This window comes from Lepus europaeus, chromosome 11, assembly GCF_033115175.1.
Source record: "Lepus europaeus isolate LE1 chromosome 11, mLepTim1.pri, whole genome shotgun sequence".
In the NCBI taxonomy this organism is placed as follows: Eukaryota; Metazoa; Chordata; class Mammalia; order Lagomorpha; family Leporidae; genus Lepus; species Lepus europaeus.
The window spans coordinates 63,456,833-63,474,866 of record NC_084837.1 but is presented as its reverse complement, the minus strand read 5'-3'; the positions used below and the strand labels follow the sequence as shown (position 1 = coordinate 63,474,866).

At 42.7% G+C, this 18,034-nt stretch overlaps 1 protein-coding gene across 2 annotated transcripts in view; it reads right to left on the bottom strand.

Annotated features, from left to right (window-relative positions):
• Nucleotides 1–3,430: 3,430 nt before the first annotated feature.
• CHP1 (calcineurin like EF-hand protein 1) overlaps nucleotides 3,431–18,034 on the bottom strand; it is a 76,529-nt gene continuing 61,925 nt past the window's right edge. The window contains exons 8-10 of one of the 2 annotated variants that reach the window (XM_062205673.1): nucleotides 15,782–15,870; nucleotides 13,223–13,369; nucleotides 3,431–10,869 (exon numbers count right to left, since the gene is read on the bottom strand). The gene's annotated coding sequence lies outside the window, so the exon portion shown is untranslated. The remainder of the gene's footprint in view (nucleotides 10,870–13,222; nucleotides 13,370–15,781; nucleotides 15,871–18,034) is intronic. The other variant, XM_062205672.1, reaches the window with a different exon arrangement.

The following is an 18,034-nucleotide window of genomic DNA, read 5'->3' as shown; positions in this document are numbered from 1 at the left end:
AAAAAAAGTTAATGTGCTTGACATGCAGCTAGCAGGATTTTTTTAGTAGCACATTCTTTCAAGTGTTTTAAACTGGAGGCCAATGTTGTGGTGTAATGGGTTAAGCTGCCATCTACAGTGCTGGCATCCCATATGGGCACCGGTTTGAGCCATGGCTGCTCCATTTCCGATCCAGCTCCCCACTAATGTGCCTAAGAAAGCAGTGGAAGATGGCCCAAGTCCTTGGGCCCTCGCCACCCACATGGGAGACCTGGATGAAGCTCCAGGCTTCAGCCTGGCCCAGGTCTAGCTGTTGTAGCCATTGGGAGTAAACCAATAGATGGAAGATCTCTCTCTGCCTTTCAAATAAATAAATCTTTAAAAAGGAAATGCTTGAACCTGACATCAAATTAAGCTGGACGGGGGCAGGAGTTTAGACTAGAAGTTAAGATGCTACTTGGCTATTTGGTGCTTGGGTTCAAGTCCTGACTCCAACATCCTACCTCCATGGGAGGTTGCGGTGATGGCTGAAGTGGTTAGGTTAGGGCCCTGGACAACCTGGCTTGAGTTCCTAGCTATGGCTTCAGCATGGCCCAGCTTTGGCTACTGTAAGCAACTGGGGAGTGAACAGCAGACAGGAGCGCCCTTTCTTCTAAACAGTTTAAGTGTGGCAAAACTTAATATACACTTCTTCCGCTTACTTGTTTTTGAGGCCAATATAGTATGCTGGGAAGTGGGCAGGCTTTGGAACCAGACTGGATTCAGGTTGTGGTTTGGATACCTATTTGCCATGAATTTGAAGGACTTGAACTCTTGTTTCTGTTTCCCTCTGGGTAAAACAAGAATAAAAACAGTAACTAGAGCTATAGTGAGGATAAAATGAGTTACTGAATACACTAAGTACAGCCGTGTTTAGTACGTAAGTGCTCAGTAAAAACTAGCTATTGGGGTAGGCATTTGGCCTAGCAATTTAGCTGCTGCTTGAGATGGCCACGTTATATATCAGAGTGCCCGGGCTTGAGTCTCCACTCTACTTCCAAGTCCAGCTTCCTGCTAATATGCACCATGAGAGGCAGCAGGTAACAGCTCAAGTACATGGGTTCCTGCCATCCAAATGAGATACCCAGATTGAACTGTCTCTAGTTCCTAGCTTCAGCTTTGCCCAGGAGCTGTTGCAAACAATTGGAGATGGGACCGGCATTGTAGCATAGCAGGTAAAGCTGCTGCAGCCTGGCATTTCATATGGGTGCTGGTTTGAGTCCCTGCACCTGTGTGAGAGACCCGGAAGCTCTTGGCCTTCGGATCGGCCCAGCTCCAGCCATTTGGGGAGTGAATCAGTGGATGGAAGACCTCTCCCTCTCTGTAACTCTGGCTTTCAAATAAATCTTTTTTTTTTTTTTTTTTTTTTTGACAGGCAGAGTGGATAGTGAGAGAGAGAGAGACAGAAAGATCTTCCTTTTTGCCGTTGGTTCACCCTCCAATGGCCGCTGCGGCCGGCACATCTCGCTGATCTGAAGCCAGGAGCCAGGTGCTTCTCCTGGTCTCCCATGCGGGTGTAGGGCCCAAGCACTTGGGCCATCTTCTACTGCTATCCTAGGCCATAGCAGAGAGCTGGATCAGAAGAGGGGCAACCTGGATAGAATCCGGCACCCCGACCGGGACTAGAACCCGGTGTGCCGGCGCCGCAAGGCGGAGGATTAGCCTGTTAAGCCACGGCGCCGGCCCTCAAATAAATCTTTTTTAAAAAATAGTTTTAAAAACTTGTTTTGGCCGGCGCTGTGGTGCAGCGGGTTAAACCCCTGGCCAAAGTGCCGGCATCTCATATGGGCGCCAGTTCTAGTCCCGGATGCTCCTCTTCTGATCCAGCTCTCTGCTATGGCCTAGGATAGCAGTAGAAGATGGCCCAAGTGCTTGGGCCCCTGCACCCATGCAGGAGACCCAGAAGAAGCTCCTGGCTCCGGCTTCAGATCGACGCAGCTCCAGCCCTTGCGGCCAGTTGGGGAGTGAGCCAGCGGATGGAAGACCTCTTTGTCTCTACCTCTCTCTCTAACTCTTTCAAATAAATATTTTAAAAAATTATTTTTGTTTCAGATTGAAAGAGCCCAAAATGGTTCTAATTTGTACAAAAAAGCTAACTACTACCCTTCATATGTGTTGACACACATGTAGACTTAAAGGCAGTTGTATATATGCTAAAAGTTTCAAAATCCCATGTGGCTATTACTATATTAAACATTAGCAAAGCTGTGGATTTCTGAGTTTAATGGCAGAAACCACCTCCATTTCTTTTATTTTATTTAAAAGGCAGTTAGAGAAAAGGAGAAATCTGCAGCTCCACTCCCAAACGGCTGTGACAGTTGAGACTGGGCCAGGCCAGAGCCAGGAGTCAGGGTCTCCCGCTTGGGTGCTGGGATCCAAACACTTGGTCCATCTTCTGCTGTTTTCCCAGGCACCTTAGCAGGGAGCTGGGATGCCAGCACTGCAGAAGGTGGCCTTACTAGCTGTGCCCCAGCAGCCATCTCCATTTGTATATCCCATCTAGCACAGCACCTGAGTAATGGGCTAGTATGCCAGATGGTAAATGAGTGGTCTCATGGGAATAATCACACAGCTTCTTTGTTCCTCCTGATTTGACAACAGCCAATCATAATAAATAAAGGTCCTCACACCTACTTTCTTACTTGGAAAGAACTCTCTTCCCCTGGATCAAGTGAAGCATCTTTCAATTACTATAGTGTTAAAAATCTCTTTGGAGGGGGGCCAGTGCTGTGGCACAGCAGGTCAAACTGCGGCCCGCCCTCCAGCTGTCATGGCCACCTGGGGAGTGAAACAATGGATGGAAAACCTCTCTCTCTCTCTAATGCTACCTTTCAAATAGAAAATAAATCTTAAATACACACACACAAACCTTCAGGGTGCCAGTGTTGTGGCATAGCAGTTAAAGCAGCTGCAGTGCTGGTTTGTGTCCTGGTGTTCCACTTCCCATCCAGCTCCCTGCTAATGGCCTGGGAAAAGCAGCAAAGGATAACCCAGGTGCTTAGGCCCCTGCCACCCATGTGGGAGATCTGGGTGAAGCTCCTGGTTTTGGGAAGTGAACCAGCAGACTTAAGATCTCTCTTCAAATAAATAAATCTTTAAAGATGGGAAGGATTCCATGGAATAGTATCATTACTATACTTAATATTATTATTCACTACCCTTTACCACAAAGCACACATATTTGTTCATAGGTGCAGCATAAGGTTGGCCCTACACGTAAAACAAGAGGACGGTTTCAACGTGACGTGCTTCTTTTCAGACCAGAGGGTATACACCAGGAACTACTACAACTAGGTTATCAAGAAACCCAGGGTTTTGCTCTTTGATGTCTATTTCAGCACATGTCTATGGACCGGCTCCTCTCATGATCATAACTGCATATTCTGAAATTACTACAATGAACAACACACAATGAAGTTTCAGTGCATTCTCAGCCCATGCTGCTTTATTGCTAAGAAGTATATACACACACACAGGTGCAGAGTTTCCAACTCTTACAATTCTTTTTTACATCAACGAATAAAATTTCTTCAGAAATCCCTAAGATGCATAGATTATAAAGCAAGCTGCCTTTGTAATACTTCAAACATACTTAATGAAATTCTTTTAGCATCTACCAGTGGTGCAATGAAGAATGTGCAGAAGAAGCAAGCATAGTGAACAACCCCTGTAATTGGACAGTAAATAAACTATATTATGAAGGACATGCTAATATTCAAGAAATGTGTGGCTTTAAGGTGTGTTCCCAAACTACTGATTACAACGTATTGCCAGAATAGCTTTTTTTTTTAACCTTTGGGAGAATATATTTTAATCAATGGCATTCCATTCCGTCACCAAGGGAGACAAAACCTGTAAATAGTTACTAACCTTAAAGTACCCATGCTGACTTCAAAGGTTTAGGAGTATGGATCCCTGGAAAAATCTGTGATATTTGGTTTTCTGATAATTATTTTAATAAGCCTTTCAGTGGAACAATGGGAACAGTTTATATAAACTCTGACCTTAAATCTCTATTGGCTAGAAGACATATTATTACTAAGTGGCAGAGAGAAAATTTATATATAGGAGACAACATCTCACTTCTTACACTTGAGAAACCAGATATCACAATGACAAGTTCCACTCCAAATCACTGTTACCATTCCACTTAATCTATTCCCAAAGGTATTTGTTACAAAAATCCCACAGCAAAGAATATGAAGTTAAAATAACTTTGAAGCAGTGTTTTTCCAATGACAGAACATGAAACTTGGAATGAGCCTATTGAAAGTCATCTAGTCTGATCCCAAATTCTCGAAGGCTCCTTTCACTTTATATTATTTGTCATAGTCACTCACTTAGGTTATTTCAAAGTCAAAAATCTTATCAAGCACTATTTTTAATCTATGACAATAAATGTCTTGTTTCATTAAGTAAAATCAGGTTTTTCATGTTTTTTCAAGTAGGAAAACTTTGTTTACATGGAATCAAAACTTGTGGCAAAAAAAAAAAAAAAAAACCAAACTATCAAAGATGACACTCTGGCTATTAAAAATAACAAAAAAATTTAAATATAAACACAATAATGAGAACCCAAAACATAGATGTGTCAGTATTTCAGGACTATTTCTATAAAATGGAATAGTCTCCCTTGTGCCAGGGTTCTTTTACAACTGGTCAGTACCAGAACCTTCCATATAACAGTTGCCTCATTACTGAAAATTCTGAAACACTGGATATATCTGCATACACCATGAGAGTGAATCACTTCCAAGCTACTAGTTTTAAGAGACCCTGAACCTCAGTCTACAGAAATGGCATCACACAAACCTCATACCTAGTTATCTTACACATGCCATACTAGCATTCCCTACTTTCCTTCCCTTCCTAAAACTCTGCACCTTTCTGGTAATATCCATAGCAGCGTATTCATTCAACATGCTTATTTTGTGCCTTTTATTTTTAAACATGCATGGGGACTAATGGAACCAGGAAAGAGGTTAGAGGGTGAGCATTATTATGCTCTGACAGTTTGAATGTCTTGTGGTTGCCCCTGTTTATCTTCTACTTCCTATTTTCAATGGAAGTAAGATAATCTTTAATTAGAAAATGAAAAATAATCTAAACAGTAAGTTCAAGCTATTGTTTCAGGTCTATTGCTTCATTATTAATAAATGCATATATAAAACTACTAGTAACCACGTAGTATTGGACATTTTCACTCATGCATTAGAATATTAATACTCTTAAAATCGGAGTTGAAAGTGCTATTATTCGCTTGCACTTTCAACCAAACCCAGTTTTAATAAACATGCAAAGAAACCCCATGAGAGGAATTATGGGAAATAACAAGGATACATGCAAAGTACCAACAGAAATTTTGAATTAAAATAATTGCTTAGGAATTCAAGCAGGTGTTCCACATATACCACAATGCTACTTCAGAACAGAGGTACAAGTCACACACCAAAAAAGGTTAAAATTAGGACCACTGTTGAGATAAAAGGCTCATATGCAAATCATGGCCCTTCTGGGCAAATACTAATGTAAAAACTGGGAAATGAAAAACCTAAGAGATGTACAGTCTTAGGAAAGAGTATGTTTTCTTGGCCTTTCATTGACAGCTAAGTTACAGGTGGTCTGGTGGGGTGGTGAAGGTGCCTTGGGCAGAATGGTTTCTTGTCTGATTCGCAATAAACAGTACCTGCACAGCTTACAGGGGAGGGGGGAAGGGCTGATGAAGAGCAGAGCCAATACAATGTAAACGCAAATATCAGTGCCCTGAAATTTAGCATAGCCCTCTGCTTTTTAAAATGTTGGTCAGGGGATCCTTCCAAATGTGGTAGAATAGCCAAGCAATGTTCTAAATGAACTAGAAGCAATTTGCTTGCACCAGCAGCACCATGAGAATGTAAACTCCTGAAGGCCAGGGGTCTCTTCATATTTTGCATATCATAGGTACATAAAAAGTAAACATGAGACCACAACTCTCAAAAAAATAATTACATGCTTTGAGTCTACAAAAACTTGTGGCGTATTTTAGCATTTAGAACTATTAACATGGCTGTCAAGGGTAACCTAATTGTTGCAAGTAACTCAACTGTTGCCACCACTGTAATAAGTAGTTGTGTTCCCATGGTCATGCAAATGTGTGAGTATTGCTTTGTTGTTCCAACGTCTAACACCAACTGATGGCATAAGACATTTAAAGAGGAGCTATAATCAACTTAAAATAGACTTTTCCCTGTCTGCTGGAGTGGCCATTTAAGAATTAAATATTCATGATATTCTTCTATCTAAACCACTTTTAGTTTTTTCCCCTGGGAAAACAAGGGGACACAGATTCAGTCTTTTCAGGGATCTCTGAGGTGCTGATGGCCAACATGGACATGAGGTAAAGGGAAGTCAAGTCACTCTAGTTCCACTATTATGGCCTGATGTGAGCTGTGTGATTCTGCAGATCCAGAAACTAGTTTCCCAGTTTCTTCTTGTTGAATAAGTAGTCGAAGACCACAGGCTTCAGCACATCTACATTAAACAAGGCTTTTAAAAAACCAGTTGAGAGTCTTTGGCTATTCCTTTTTGTTTTTCACCTTTACATCCTAACTTCTCTAACCATAAGCATGAGGAAAAGCCGATCCATGTTCCCAGGTTTGCTTTTTTCAATCCTAAACATACGTACACCACACTTTTCCTTTCTAAAAATGTACCTGGAGGCCATTGGAGAAAGATGGAAGTAAGAAAGCATTAAAGTACCCGTTCTATAGAGTAAATGCCTGTTGCTAAATGGCACATTTTAATAATCTCACAGGTTGGAGTCACTGGGATTGCAGAAGCAAATTTGTTTCCAAACTAAGCACTAGAAAATGTTTCACTACAAGGGCTCTAACCCTCTGCTTGCGGAAACAAATTGGCCTTTAACCTCAAACAAAAGTTTTTCTCACACAATTATACATTCATATAGATTCATACTGTTTTAAAACAAAGTACCTTTTATATGATCTTCACCTATAATCTCTCTTTTCTTTTGTGTAACTCTCTTGATTAGAGAGCCCCACAAACTCAAGCAATACTCACTCACTCACTCTACTGCACAGCCATGCTGATGCCATTCACTACACATGCACAACTGGTATTGCTACGAAACTGCTACCTCTTGAAAACTATGAGTTCATTTTATGGCTTTTAAAATTTTTTTTGCAACAGGAAATATCCTTTCCTATATACTGTGCTATTTTGTACCTTTTGTTTCATTACTTTTTCAGAGGTATTTAAAAAAATTAAATGCTTTTCAAAAATGAATTCTCTCAGGCACCAAACTACTGGAACCAAGCGTACAACTACTTTAAATCCATGCACTGAATGTAAAGCTAAGTCTCTGGAGCTCTGCTGCCAGTCTACTTGTCTAGCTTGCTTCTGTACAAGATATGCCACATTCAAATAGTTTTGCATTTCCTATCATACTCATGTAGAATATCCGTCAACAAATCCTGGACTCTGTTATACTGAGATTTACATATCACCCCAGAAAACTGCCACTTCCAAGTTCGCAAGGCAGCTTTTTGAGGTAGCTTTACAGGAAAGCTAGCTATCTGTGCTTTCAGAACAAAACAACTTATTTTGGGAAGTAAAAAGTGGAAGCTGCCCGAGGCTTATTAAAACGAAGGGAAACAGTCCACTTATCGCATGAAAACCTAGGTAGGCTACATTTCCAGTTCTCAAGAAAAGGTCCAAAAGCTGTCAATACACAATTCAGCAGATTTAGAAAAAGGAAGAGCCAGTAACACTCTAGCACAGTCTAACTATTGACAGTGTTTTCCATTAACACACATGCTACAGACAGGAAACGTAAATGGCCCGCAGACTAGAAAAACACTCACTGAAGCAATTAACATAGCATTTCAGTAAGACATGCAAAATGTAAAACAACTTCTTGATGTAAATGGAGTGGGAAAATAGTGAACTCAAAACATACAATGTGAAGACAATGTTAAGAATAAGCTCACCTCAAACTAATAAGCAAAGCAGAATCATGAAACGGGGTCTCATTCTGATCTGAGGTTTCAAAGGATACAAAGGCAGCTGGTCTCCAGCTACCTCATGAAAAACTTAAATATCCTCAAAATATTTCAGGTTGCAAACCCCGATTTCTATTTATAAATGAGTCTTTTTGGCCTTAATCTCCTTTCCCCAGGGAGAGTATCAAAGATTCTGATATTTATGAAAAAAGGTCTAGATATTCCACTCTTTTTACACTATTGGTTATTATCAATAAATCATCCTGAAGTTTAAAATTATTACTAGGCTCATGCACTAACCCCTAACATGGCACTACAATATGCTACCAAGCACTAATGCTTACAAAACTATACACATCTCAAAATGGAAGACATTGGTGATTTTGTTGTTCTTAAACAACTTGTAACATTTGTCCACAAGTATTAAAATATACATATATATATTTCTATTGCACATATCCCGCTTTTGTTGAACTTTTCAAAAGAAAAAATGCCAGCTAACATGGATGAGCAAAGAAAAAGGAGGCACAGCTGCAGACTGAGGTACAGTCCTGCCTGACATACCTTCTGCCACCAAGAGGAGCAAAATAGACATCCCCCCCCCAAAAAAAAAAAAAAAAAACCAGATGTGTTAGGTAAGCACTGGGTAACTACAACTGGAATATACCCATTTTAAGTGCTACTTGTATCAACCATGGAAGATGCAGTAACATTTGAAAGAGAACATTAATCAGTGGCTCTTTGAGCTGTGATCTGAGTCTAACACCTGTTCAAACAGTGGGTCAGAACTGGTTTCACTGCCAAATGTACTTACTCAGAAAAGGTGTGAAAAGGACACGGGAAGATGGGTATCAGACAACTGGGAGAAACAAATTCTCCAAGATCCAATATTCTCAACATACCAGTGGAACCTGTGTATGTGGGCTCCATTCCGTCTTTAATGATACTAAAGTACTAAAAGGAAAGCATCAAGAAATGGCTGGGAGGTCTCTTAAGAGAAATACTTAAGTACCTTTTACCAAAGTTATTTCTACTATGCTTTACCACTCAGGAACTGACCCCAATTAAATTATATTTATCTATACTATTTAGTTTACTAAAAAGCTTATTCCAATTCAGATTGATTAACCAATCCTGTTTCGGCCATTTCTATTACTTTCAAATTTTAGTAAATCTGCCCCAAGTTCCCAACATCACAGCATGCAAGGCCCTGGACAAACATTTCAGAAAACAGAGAGGACTTAACACTACCTGTTCTTAATTTCATCTAAAAATTCAAATATCCTTCTTTACTCACAAAGACTCATAAGCAAAGAATTTACTCTTAGGTACAGATGGAAGAACTCATCCAATGGTCTTCTGTTGGTGTGGAAGCAAGGACTGCGTTCCCTTAGTCTGTTCATCAACTGCTGTTAACTGCTAAGGGGGAAAAAAAGGAAGATCCATATTTCTTATTGAAACTATTTTTCTTGAGATTTTTCAGACCCTGAATTTCTTCTGAATCTACAATGACCCAACCACAAATTTGGGCACATTGCTTCTGAGATCCTTTCTTTGAGTTCAGTTTCTACTGGGGAAAGGCACCCGAGTCCCAGTCTTTTCAAACATTACCCTTATCACCCAGAAAAACTAATCACACATCCAGGTACCCATCGTTGAAGAAAGAGTCATCTATGCTTTTATATAAAATGTGGGGTAGAATACAAAATGCCATAATGTCAGTGGTGCTACATAAGATATCTTTGTTTCTTTTTCTTGGGAGAAAGGAACTATATGGATACTTTTTTTTTTTTTTTCATTCCTCTATGTCCAAAGTTGTAGGCAGGTTATATTATAAGGTCCATCACATCTTCCGAACTGAAAAACCACTTATGCCATTTTTATTCTAGCCATAGCAACACAGAAAAGAGTCTCATGTGCTATTAAGAGTCCACAAAAAATTAAGTAATTTATAACACAGCAGCCTCCCATCTAGAGAGGTGAATAGGTTTCATACTGAACACAAAACTTTTGCTTTCTTTCAGCATCCTTGCAACTAAATCCAAGCATTCATTCACAGGGTTAGCCACTGCACAATCTGGTCATTCCTTAGAACAATGAAAACACATCGTAAAAACTCAACCGTTCAGACTTCTGAGAAAGAAGTCAACAACTTTCTTCTCTAGGAGAAAAATCCCTCTTTTTATCCAAAAATGTGGATTTACACATGTAAAAATGTGTATTTGAAAAGAAACTGTGGTGGTTTATTCACACATAAAATGAACCTTGAAATCCTGTCCTCACTCTTCTTTAACAGCTAAACTGGACCTTTGATCTTATCCCGGAAATCTATGTCACAGGATGAGCCAGGATTCAAATATATAAATATGTCACTTTTAGCATCTCTTTTCATTTCAAATTCAAATGCAGATTTGGAATTTACTGCTGCGGTCTTAACTGTGCTCCTCACGGTAGTAGCTGCTCTGGAAGACAAGCTCTGCAGTCACCGATCCTTATATTTAGTCTTCTTGTTTGGAACAACAGGTAGAGAACTGACAAGTACCCCTACCTAAGCACCTGCTTCAAACTAAACATCAGCCTTCAGTGTGTAAAATAATTTCTTTATAATTAGGAAAACTGCAGCAGAAGATTCCTTCTCAGTGGCTTCTTTCTTTCTGGGGAAGTCAGCCTGACAGCTGCATGCCACGGGGTTCTCTGTTGAATCTGAGAGGCGGAACAAAAGAAAAGCAGTCTTTTCCATCCCAAATCATGGAGGTAATGTGCAGAGAAGAATATCCATATTTCAAGAATGAGGAAAGTGACTGGATAAAGGAAGCAGGACTACCCACTCTAGGAGTCAACACAGAAATATCTGAAAAGACAAAATAAATTAAAAATAGAAGATTAGGACAGCCTCCTCTGCATGAGCTTAATTTTTTATTTTATTTTATTTTTTATTTTTTGACAGGCAGAGTGGATAGTGAGAGAGAGAGAGAGACAGAGAGAAAGGTCTTCCTTTTCTGTTGGTTCACCCTCCAATGGCCATCGCGGCTGGCGCGCTGCGGCACACCACGCTGATCCCAAGGCAGGAGCCAGGTGCTTCTCCTGGTCTCCCATGGGGTGCAGGGCCCAAGGACTTGGGCCATCCTCCACTGCCTTCCCGGGGCCACAGCAGAGAGCTGGCCTGGAAGAGGGGCAACCGGGACAGAATCCGGCGCCCCAACCGGGACTAGAACCTGGGGTGCCAGCGTCGCAGGCGGAGGATTAGCCTAGTGAGCCGCGGCGCCGGCGTAAGCTTAATTTTAAAGAGAGAATTTTGGATTACACATTGTGCTAAAAGAAAATGTCCGATCACGGCCGGTGCCACGGCTCACTACGCTAATCCTCCGCCTTGCGGCGCCGGCACACCGGGTTCTAGTCCCGGTCGGGGCACCGATCCTGTCCCGGTTGCCCCTCTTCCAGGCCAGCTCTCTGCTGTGGCCAGGGAGTGCAGTGGAGGATGGCCCAAGTCCTTGGGCCCTGCACCCCATGGGAGACCAGGAGAAGCACCTGGCTCCTGCCATTGGATTGGCACGGTGCGCCGGCTGCAGCGCACCAACCGCGGCGGCCATTGGAGGGTGAACCAACGGCAAAGGAAGACCTTTCTCTCTGTCTCTCTCTCTCACTGTCCACTCTGTCATCAAAAAAAAAAAAAAAAGAAAGAAAAAAGAAAAAAGAAAATGTCCGATTACAACAGCCAATGCAGTAGTGGCAGTAACCAGAAAGTATAAAAGCATGATATGAAAAAGCCAAGGGGCCGGTGCTGTGGCGCAGTGGGGTAATGCCCTGGCCTGAAGCACTAGCATCCCATATGGGCACCAGTTCGAGACCCGGCCACTCCACTTCCAATCCAGCTCTCTGCTGTGGCCTGGGAAAGCAGTGGAAGATGGCCCAAATCCTTGGGCCCCTGTACCCATCTGGGAGACCCAGAAGCTCCTGGCTTCAGATCGGTGCAGTTTTGGCCTTTGCGGCCAAATGGGGAGTGAATCAGTGAATGGAATACCTCTCTCTCTCTCTCTCTCTCTCTGCCTCTCCTCTCGCTGTGTAACTCTGACTTTCAAATAAATAAATCTTTAAAAGAAAAAAAAGCCGTTGCCGGTGCCGCGCCTCACTAGGCTAATTCTCCGCCTGAGGCGCCGGCACACCAGGTTCTAGTCCCAGTCAGGGCGCCAAATTCTGTCCTGGTTGCCCCTCTTCCAGGCCAGCTCTCTGCTATGGCCTGAAGGCAGTGGAGGATGGTCCAGGACCTTGGGCCCTGCACCCGCATGGGAGACCAGGAGAAGCGCCTGGCTCCTGGCTTCGGATCAGCGCGATGTGCTGGCTGCAGCGGCCATTGGAGGGTGAACCAACGGCAAAAGGAAGACCTTTCTCTCTGTCTCTCTCTCTCACTGTCCACTCTGCCTGTCAAAAAATAAATAAAAATTAAAAAAAAATAAAAGTATCTTTATTTAATAAGGACACTGGATTCTTTTAAGTACAAATTCCTACAACAAGACCAACTAATAAAAATGGATACCTTTATCAGTTATAAAACTTGTCCTCCAATGTACCTCTTTCCCTTTTTTTAAAGATTTATTTGTTTGTTTTAATTTTTGACAGGCAGAGTGGACAGTAGAGGGAGACAGAGAGAAAGGTCTTCCTTTTTGCCGTTGGTTCACCCTCCAATGGCCGCCGCGGTAGGCGCGCTGCTGCCAGGTGCTTCTCCTGGTCTCCCATGGGGTGCAGGGCCCAAGCACTTGGGCCATCCTCCACTGCACTCCCTGGCCACAGCAGAGAGCTGGCCTGGAAGAGGGACAACAGGGACAGGATCGGTGCCCCGACCGGGACTAGAACCCGGTGTGCCGGCGCTGCAAGGCGGAGGATTAGCCTACTAAGCCGTGGCGCCGGCTAAGATTTATTTATTTATCTGAAAGTTAGAGTTACACAGAGCGAGAAGGAGAAGCAGAGAGAGAGAGGTCTTCCATCCGCTGGTTCACTCCCCAGTTGGCTGCAATGGCCAGAGCTGTGCGGATCCGAAGCCAGGGGCCTTCCGATCCAGTGGAGAGCTGCATCGGAAGAGGAGCAGCTGGGACTCAAACCAGCACCCATATGGGATGCCGGCGCTGCCACCTGTCCCAGCTGTTCCACTTCTAATCCAGCTCTCTGTGTGGCCTGGGAAAGAAGTAGAAGAAAGCCCCTGCACTCACATGAGAAGACCTGGAGGAAGCTCCTGGATCCTGGCTTCGGATCAGTGCAGCTCCGGCCATTGTGGCCAACTGGAGAGTGAACCAGCAGATGGACGACCTCTCTCTCTGCCTCTCTTTCTCTGTGTAACTCTCTTAAATAAAATGAATCTTCAAAACAAAACAAAACAGCAACACTAGAAACTCAAGCTTGCATTCTCTTCAAAGTATCTAGTTATATACATCAGACATAATTTCAATTTTATATACTGTAAACATATACTGGACAGAAAATGGAATTAAAATATAAATTTTGATGCAAAAAATTGTTCACACATATTTTCATTATATCCATTTTCTATGAAGTTTGAAGATTCCTGATATGTATCAAAAACTGCAAGACCCATCTGAAAGTGGCTGAAAAATAGTACCTTTGTACAACCAAGTTCATAACCTACAATTCCCTATAGTATCTGTACCTTTTCACTTCCATCTTTCCCCTCCTTGATGAGCTCCAACCACACTGGTCCCCATGCTCTTTCTGAGCCACGGTTCTAGCTTATAGGCTTTGTACTGGCTCTTCCCACTTCAGGACATCTCTGCTCTGGGTATCTGCAGAGCTACCCTTTCCAGCAAATCTACCCAGATGCCATTTCCTCAATGAGGCCTTCCTTGGCTCATAAAAAGTATTTATTTTTTTTAAAAGATTTATTTATGTATTTATTTATTTGAAAGAGTTACGGGGGGGGGGGGGCTTCCATCAGATGGTTCACTCCCCAATTGGCCACAAGGGCCAGAGCTGTGCCGATCTGAAGCCAGGAGCCAAGAGGTTCCTCTGGGTCTCCACGCGGGTGCAGGGGCCCAAGGACTTGGGCCATCCTTTACTGCTGTCCCAGGTCATAGCAGAGAGCTGGATCAGAAGTGGAGCAGCCGGGTCTCGAACCGGCGCCCATATGGGATGCCAGCGCTTCAGGCCAGGGCATTAACCCACTGTGTCACAGTGCCGGCCCCAAAATTTATTTATTCGAAAGGCAGAGTTAGAGTGAGAGGGAGATAGAGAGAGAAAGAGAATCTTCCATCCACTGGTTCACTCTCCAAAAGGCCACAATGGCCAGAGCTAGGCCAGGCCAGAGCTAAGAGCTTTTCCCAGGTGTTCTAGCAGGGAGCTGAATTGGAAGTGTAGCAGATATATGTAGTTAAGTTGAGGTCATACAGGGATAGAGTGGGCCTCTGACTTAGTATGATTTGTATCCTTATAAAAGGGGAAAATTAGGATTCAGACACACAGGGAGAAATCTAAACGCAGATTGGGATTATACTGTCATAAGCCAGGGATTTGCCAGAAGCTAGAAATAAGGCCTGGAACAGAGCCTTCCCTGGAGCCTTCAAAGAGGAGCTCTGCCACCAAATTTACTTTTTCCTATCTGACCTATAGAACCATGAGAGAATAAATTTCTCTACTTCTCAGCTACCCAGTTTGTGGTGCTTTGTTACAATAAGCCTAGCAAACTAACACAGTAGGAATGAAGCCTGTTTTGCAGATAAGGTTAATGTCAGAATAATAATAATGATAATGATAAGGAGGAGGAGGAAAAGAAAGCATATACAACTTCTTGCTCTTTCAACAACAAAACCTACTTTACTTCTGTGGTCAATTTAGAAGATACCAACATTTGGCACAGAATAGATGTACATCTTGGAATACTAAAGATACACTGAAAAGTTTTAGAAGTCAATGATTAAATAGTACTTTGTCTACAATTAAAACTTGAATACATTCTAAAATTTGCCTAGTAACATTTATATGACCAGTTGATATCCTTCAATCTAATGAAATCTTTTTACAAATCCAATAAAAATTATCCATTGGGCAAATGATAAAATTTTTTTCTTTTTTGCTTAGTACATTACTTTTGAGGAAAAATAAGACTGTGGCAGGTGTCTGGCCCACTGGTTAAGAGCAGTTAAGATGCCTCCATCCCACACTGGAGTACTTTGTTTCCCACATCTGGCTCCTAACTCCAACTTCCTGCTGATGGAGACTCTGGGAGGTGATGGGGATAGCACGAGTAACTGGGTTCCTGCCACCCAGATGAGAGACTCAGAATGAGTTTCCAGCTCCCAGTTTTAGCATCAACCCAGTCCCAGTTCTTGTGGGCATTTGGGGAGTGAACCAGTGGATGAGAGCTCTCTGTCTCTGCCTATTTCTCAAATAAACAAATAAGCATTTTTAAAGGAGGGGGGAGGACAATCTTAACTATCACTAGTCAATAGTAATTTTTAATGGTCACCTTCTGATGAAGTTAATGACTCACTGCTCCCTTCTCTCTAGCTATTTTCTTTCTAAAAACTTTTATGTGAGAGGAACCAATCCAAGTCTTTCACATGAGTGGCAGAAACCCAATTACTGAGGCGTCACCTCTGCCTCTTAGGGCTTACACGGGAAGGAAGTGGGACTGATAATCCTACCAAGCCACCTGGATGTGGGATACAGGCAAATTGCTAGGCTAACCACCCACTCTTATCTAGCTATTTTCAAGCCACTGGAGCGGTATTCAGAATGATGAGCTCACTCTTACTTACTTGCCAAATCCTGAGTTCAGAATCTTGTTTTCCAGATGAATAAAAAGCACCTAAATGTCAAGGGAAATGTTCTTCCTGTGATAAGGAACCTGAAAATAAAAAGAACAGTAAAGTATGGACATAGACCTCACTGATATCATATGCACTGATACACACTATTATTCAAACAAAATAAGCTATTTCTAAAAAAAAAAGAGAGATCATGGTCATAAAATATTAAAATAAACTATCAGTGGGGCGCTGGATTCTATCCCGGTTGCCCCTCTCCCAGGCCAGCTCTCTGCTATGGCCCGGGAAGGCAGTGGAGGATGGCCCAAGTCCTTGGGCCCTGTACCTGCATGGGAGACCAGGAGAAGCACCTGGCTCCTGGCTTCAGATCAGCACAATGCGCCGGCCACGGCGGCCATTGGAGGGTGAACCAACGGCAAAAAGGAAGACCTTTCTCTCTGTCTCTCTCTCTCACTATCCATTCTGCCTGTCAAAAAAATTAAAATAATAATAATAATAAAATAAACTATCAGAAAGAAGTTACTCTACCTGAACTGCCATTAGTTTTTAGAAAGATGTCAAAAGTCTTGGGAGTTTAAGTTTCCAAGCTTTTATGAAACACACTCCATTAAGAATCTGGTGAGCTATGGACTCTCTTCTTTCAATAAAAATGTATAATTGTGCATAAAAGTACCAGGGGGTTATAGTTCTCTATGGAGACCTTTGCTTTAGTGTAGGTGCTCACTCCCCCTGTAAGATGGGGAAGAAGAATGGTCAGCTCCTTTCCTCTGACCCTGATCTTTTTTTTTTTCTTCTCCTGGACATGAAAATACCACAAAAAAGAGCTAATTTATTAGTGTTTCTCTATATGATATTTTCAACTCTGTTAAATCCACAGCCAGCATCAAGGAGAGAGGCGCCTTTCTCTGGAGGGAGGAAGGAACCTCCACTGTGACACGGCCTTGACTAAACAAGTTCAGAGTCGGTGAACTCAAGGGACTTCCATAGCCTAGACAGCTCATAGCAAGTCTCGGGGGATTGCTGACGTCACAAATAAGAGTGCCAATTGTTAAACCAACAATGGGAGTCACTGGGTACATGCTCCCCACGTAGGATCTCTGTCCTTAATGTGTTTTACTATGAAACTTAAAAACACTACTAGTGCAATTGTGTGAATGCAGCCTGTTGAAATCCTTGCTTAGTATATACTAAGTTGATCTTCAGTATATGAAGGTAATTGAAAATGAAACTCGATAAAGGGCAGGATGGGAGAGGGAGAGGGGAGGGCCATGGGAGGGAGGGAGGTTGGGGGGGGGGGAAGCCACAACAATACAAAAGTTGCACTTTGTAAATTCACATTAAAAAAAAAAAAATCCACGGCTAGGGCCAGTTTTGTGTAGCAGATAAAGCTGCTGCCTGTGACACTGGTATCCCATATAGGCGCCAGTTCGTATCCACTCCCAATCCAGCTCCATGCTGATGGCCTGGGAAAAGCAGAAGATAGCCCAAGTCCTTGGGCCCCTGCCACTCATGCGGGAGTCCTGGAAGAAGCTAATGGCTTCAGTCTGGCCCAATCCTAACTTGCAGATATCTGGGGAGTGAACCAGCAGATGGTAGATCTCTGTCTCTCCCTAACTTATAAATTAATAAATATTTAAAACCAATTAATCAATCAATCCAGGGCCGGCAAAGAGTATACAACCTACCAAAACTCTTCTTTTGTATTATGTCGATGTGAACTCTACCCAATTAATGTGCCCCGGTTTTAAACAGGACCTAGCAATACAGAAACCTATTTCAAGAAACTTTCCTAGAATTTAAGTGCGCGATTGAACCAGGAGTATAAAATCCAAATTACAAAGAGATACTCTATAAACAAGAACCAAATACAAACGCCCGAAAGTACAGACAGTCCACAACTGCATCACGTTATCCAAATTATAACATTTGCCAAAAACGACTTCTCATCCTCTCTCTATCAAAATACTACTACTACTACTACTACTAAGCACTGCACACCAACTCCTTCAGTTCTGTGTCAAAACCCAACATCTGTGAATTCCAAGACCCGGAGTCAGCAGAAATTAATGCGCCACAGGCCATCATTCGGACGCACAAGGACAAAGCTGCCAACTCCGACGCCGAGTTTGGGAGGTGCGCTCGGGCGTCCAGACGAGCGGAATGAGGGAAGGCTGCGCCAGGATGTCTGCGACAAAGCAACCTCAGGGGAAACCTGCCACACCACACCGCAAGGTCAACGGGCGG